This window comes from Daktulosphaira vitifoliae, unplaced genomic scaffold (assembly GCF_025091365.1).
Source record: "Daktulosphaira vitifoliae isolate Bord-2020 unplaced genomic scaffold, ASM2509136v1 Scaffold_1, whole genome shotgun sequence".
Taxonomy (NCBI): domain Eukaryota; kingdom Metazoa; phylum Arthropoda; class Insecta; order Hemiptera; family Phylloxeridae; genus Daktulosphaira; species Daktulosphaira vitifoliae.
The window spans coordinates 46,417,062-46,423,280 of record NW_026099572.1 but is presented as its reverse complement, the minus strand read 5'-3'; positions in this window follow the sequence as shown (position 1 = coordinate 46,423,280).

Sequence of the window (6,219 nt, the reverse complement as noted above, 5' to 3'; positions counted from 1 at the left end):
CAATAAGTGATGATAGTTTTAAATAAAAAAAAAAAAAATGAAAAAATAACGAAATTTATCGATTTTAAAATCCGTAAATTTTTGGGGGATTTTCACCATTTACGAACAAGGGAAAAATTTTTAATTTTTAAGGTTAAAACTTCAACAAGATACAATTTGTGATCTTTGGACGTATCTTTAANAAGATACAATTTGTGATCTTTGGACGTATCTTTAAGAAATTTCGATCTAGTAAGAGCTGAGAAAAAGTATTGACAGACACGCACAAAAAAAAAAATAATAACGTAACCAGAAACGTTATCAATCGTTATCTATTTCATGACCGTCACGTGTTAAGATTATTATTATTATGGTACAATGATATAATAGAGGATATGTATCTTTTGTACTAGAGTAAAAAGTGTGGGCGGAGTAACAGAAGGTTTTAGGGTAAAAACAGGTGTGCACCAAGGTTTGCTCTAAGCCCTGACTTATTTTCTATAGTGATGGATGAAATAACTAGAGAAATACAAGAAGAGGTATCGTGCTTCATGTTTGCTAAAGGTATAGTATTAATAAGAGAAATAAGGGAGTAAATTAATCAAAGACTAGAGGTGTGGAGATCAGCTCATAAAAAAAANTGGAGATCAGCTCATGAAAGAAAGAAATAAAGAATAAGAAGGAGTAAGACAAAGTATATAGATTACGAGTTTGATAAAGGAGAACAAGAGGTAGGTGAAATGAGAAGATCAGTGACAATAAGCGAGGACGTGATATGAGAGGTGGAAAGTTTTAAGTATTAGTTGTACAAAAGAACGGTGGTATTGACGATGATGTAAGACACAGGATTAAGTGTGGGTGGGTGAAGTGGAGAGAAGCTTCTGATGTGTATGGGGTAAGAGAATTCTAATGAGGCTGAAAGGTAAGCTCTATAAGACTGTAGTGAGACCAACTATGATGCATGGTTCAGAGTATTGGGCGGTTGATAAGAGAATAGAGCAGAAAATGAGTGTAGCAGAGATAAGAATGCTTAGATAGATGAGTGGAGTGACTAGAGAAGATTGTATAAGGAACGAAGATATAAGAGGGAGTATAGGTGTACGTTAATAATTGACAAGATTATAGAAAATAGACTTCGATGAATTGGTAATGTCCTGAAGAGAGAGTAATCAGAAGTTGTAAGAACAGTTATGGAGATGAATTTTGAAGGAAGAAGAGGTAGAGGAAGACCAATAAAGAGTTGGAAGGATATTATTGGATACGATATGAGGACGGCTGATGATGTGGGCTATCATGTCAATTGGAAGATTAGGATAAAGGTCGCCTACCCCAAATAATTGAGAAGACTAATCTTCCCTTTATGACAAAACTTTACATTAACACAACCAAACCTAAGGAGTATAAGGTCTAAAAACGCAACACATTTTAATTTCAATACATAGGGTTTTAAATTAAGGATAAGACACTCATTTCCTTGGAAATTTATGAAAATTTAAAATTTTCGTTAAGAAAAAATTGACTAATTAAAAAATCTTTAGAATATTATGTAGAAACATAATTTTTTTTTATTCCTCAAGGTTAAAAACTAACTTTTAATTTTCTTTAATGGAAAGCCATTTTTAGCTTCGATGCGAAGCTGAGAAGGTATTAATTTTACCATGATGTATTTATTTTTTTTTTATTTTTTTTTTTTTTTTGTGTCTGTCACTACTTTTTCTCAGCTCTCACTGGACCGATTTCTTTTAACAATACGTCATTGTATACTTATATTTGATATATATTATTACATAATTATATATGTAATTTAATAACAATACGTTCCTTTAAATTTGTATACGCATTAAAAGTATATGAATATACAACTCCTTTTTATTTTTATAATATCTCCGTAAAAATTACAATATTATATTATTGAATACCACTTTCATACTCAATTTAATTACTGTAATTATTATGTATTCATATATTATAGTTATAAATCGGGGTAAAATTAAGGGAATAAGTGTTATTGTTGTTTTTGAAATAATCTACCAATTTCATTTTTTTCTATTTAATAATATCTATTTCAAACTTGCAAGTTGAGTTAAAAGTTATGGTAATAAATTCATTTTTTTTTTATTAAAACTTTCACTTTAAAGAACAAAAAGAAGTAGGTTCAAAATGATTACTTTTAACATATTAAAAATCAATAATAATTTGAAAATAATTAATTATAAAAATTATATAATATATAATTAAAATAATTACTAATCTGGATATAATTAAGGAAATAGGAGTTGATGTTGGGTTGGGTTGGTTACATTTTTAACTTTATAATGCTATAACTCATTGAAAAGTGTACGAATCAACACAATTTTTTTATGAGAAATAATATTTTTTAATAATCCCTTTTTCATTCGACATACTTTATCTTAATCAGGGTATTAATAAGAAACTAGCAGATAATGTAGCTTTTGTAATTATCCACCAATTTCTTAGAATTAAACACTATCTACTGATTTGCATCGAAGCGTTTCTTATGATAGTGATTTTAATCACTGTCAGATTAAATCTATACTGGACCCAACTATGCAACATCCCCACTATGCCGCAACCCCACTGTGCTGGGTTTTTTAGTTTAATGATATGATAGAACAAAAGTTTCAAACAATTTTGTTCTTATAATATTTTTTATTCTTCTGTTATAGCTTGTTAAAGCTTAGAATTTTTTTTTACCAATATTTTATTGGTAATATTCTGTTAAGCATACGTAGTTGTCATTTCTCTATGTGGCATAAGCAAGTAATTATTGACAATTCTTAAGATTTTATTTGTCACTTAATTGACAGATATTCTAATTACAATAGCAAGAATAAATATGATAATAATTTTTAAACCATTGAAACAGATAATTGTTGCCTCCGATATTATGAAAATTAAATTAATGATGAATTTCTATTTTAATTCCAAATCTTTAAACAATTTTTAAACGCAGAAGGTTTATCAGATAAGGACAAAATTGTTTGAAAATTATTTTTCTATCATATAATAGAACCAATTATACGTGTTTCATTTAACAAAATTAAAGTTTAGATTTTTTGTCTCAAAAGGTATGAAAAAAAAAATTATTTGACTAAATATTATTATAGAGGTTTTGAATAAAACAATATTTTTCTTTAAACAAATTGAAAATATACAATAGTATCTGAGAAAATGAATGCCTTATACTTAATCGATCACCCTAAAATTTTCTAATTCATTATTTTAATTATACGTGAAATGTATATACTTAAGCAGGAAGAAGAGTAAAGCTCTTACAACGTACAAATAATAGCACTCGCAAGTCATGTAAAAGTGACAAAATTCTTTTCAAACGATCGATATTTCATTGGAAATACAATATGAGACTATTAATTCTCATATTCCATCCAAAACTTGTAAACATAGTAAATTAAATTTTTTACATTAGAAAATATTATGGTCTTCTTTTAAATTCTAAATAAATAGGCATAAACACTATCTAGTATGGTTTATTTCCAACATTTTTCTGGATTTTGGGTTCAAAAAATAAAATGTTCTTGGAATACGTATTAGATTCTTGCTCTAAATATTATGTAATATATTAATATTGACGTCTGGGGTTCAGACCCCCGGGACTTCCCCCAATAAATTCACAATTGTTTACTTTAACCAATCTAATGGAAAAAAAGAAATCGATTAGTAATATTTAGTTTTTACTAAGTTTTTATAAAAATATTTGCTAAATAATAAACATGTGTAATTTTACTGATAGTAAATAAGAAAAAAGAAAGTTAACAAAAATTCAATGACGTCTATTGTAAGTAACATAAATTGTAGTGAATCAAAAAAAGAAAATAATATATACTTTATTGTGTTATTCATAAAGTGGGGGTGTTACTTGTACTAATTTAGAGAGTATTTTGAAAGTTACTTAAAAGAAATAAATTAAATAGAATATGAAAAGATTTGGGTTCTTATTTGATCCACTACTTTATTGTAATAATAAAATTATTACTCGAGGTATGAGTACGAGGGTGGGGTTGGGTTGGGTTGGAAAAAAGTTCGTATACGAACAAAGGATACAGCTAACATTGTAATTAAATTAAAAAAATTATATGGAGTACTTAGAAATTTAGAGAAAATTAAACAAGAACTAGTTCTTAAATAATAAGACTTTAATAAGACTTGCTCATTATTTATTCCTTATATTGGTTCTCAAATAAAATTTTAAATCTGTTCTGTATATTTATTGTTGATTAATTTAAAATCTCAACTTAAAATATGTTTGCTATGTATTACGTTTGCTCACTCTTCCTTAGTATATAATCTTTTGATCAATACAGAGTTAAAATGTTATGAAAACGTATAATACAATATAAAAATATTATGGTAAAATAAGTGTAAACAAAAAATTTTTTGGTATTAATAAGAAAATTTAATTATAACAAATTTTCTGTTTTGATGTAAATAATGGAAATAGAATAAATTTGGCACCAATTATTTTCTTTCGTATATTTTTATCTAAATTTGAGACCTAAAACAAAATTGGATTCCTCAACCTCAATTTATTTGTCAATTCACAGGTGGTTATTTTCGCCACCTTTACTTTATGCACCATTACAACCATAACTTTCTGGAGGTTATTGGCTCCCACTATTGTTATCTCCAATTAGTTGCCGACTAACAATAAAAAACTTAAACCACTTAAAAATCGTTTAATAACTTAAAAAATCATCACCGCAAGCCATTTTGTATGATTTTATAATATTTGCTCAATTTGAAAACAAAGCTTCATGCAAACCCCCTTTTTGACTAACTTCGTGGATAAATTGAAATCTCTAAACCATATATATATATATATATATATATAATTTATTATTAATAATATTTATATACAACTTATAATTAAAGAGCATAATAAGCAAATTTTGTATTTGATACTATATATTATTTACAATGGCTTGAGAAGGGAAGCAATCTAGTTGCAAAGCTTTAGATAGATATATATTATATACATTTATTTTAGATCTTAATAAGATCAAAATTACAAAGTTATTTACAATTTATATCAAACTTTGGCTTTTCATAAAAAACAGTTGAATGCGTAATTTAAATAAAAAATATAAAATTTAATCAGCTGTAAATATCAACTATTTAGGTATTTTAAAAACAAAGAATATTTATCTATTACTAAGAAAAAAGATTTCATATTTGCTAAAATAAAATGTTTAAAATCAAATAAAATACTTAAAGAAGGTTATGCGTAATTGCTTTTGTTCATAATAAATTTTGATTCAGTTACTTAAAATACTTTTTAAGATACTTAAAAAATGNTATTTAACTTTATAATGCTATAACTTATTGAAAAGTTTATGGATCCACACAATTTTTTTATGAGAAATAATATTTTTTAATAAACCCTTTTTCATTTGACATACTTTATCTTTATCGAGATATTAATAAGGAACCAGCAGATCAAGTAGCTTTTGGAATAAAACACCAATTTTTTTTAAATTAAGCACTATCTAAAGATTTGCATCGAAGCGTTTATTTTTGATAGTGATTTTAATCACTGTCAGATATCATTATACTTGATCCAACTATACCACGTCAGAACTGTGCCGCGACCCCCCTGTGCTGGGTTTTGTTTATAATAAATTTTGATTCAGTGAATACTTAAAAAATGAAAATGAGATTTTTATTCAAAATTTTAAAATAGATGGATCGATAGTAAATTTAGGACATGTTATCATTGAGTTATGAGCATTTGAACACATAGAATGAGTATGGAAAACGGCCGATGTATACATACACAAATACCAGCTGCATTCACCATCACTACATACTCACTCAAAGTATTAAAATGCTTGTAAGCCAAAATTAGTTTTCATCCTAAAATTGTTATCGACCTATCAACAATTTTTATAAGAAAAATTCTAAAGAAGAGCTACTTTGAAATTTAAAAAAACTTAAAAAAAGATAAATAATAAAAAATACGTTTTTAACAAAATCCAAAATTTCACAAATTATTAAAAAGAAATGGTAACGCAAAGTATTTGCTTAATCAAAAGTCATTAGATTTTTCAAAACATCGTGGTCTATTCAGTTGGGTTTGGTTTGGTTTTTTTTTAGGGAAGTTAATGGGTGCAATTGTCCAGGGTGTCACTAAAACTATAGAGTTGACATTTTTTTTCTTTTCCTCATTCAAATAGAAAAAAAATAGATAACAATTTTTAGATA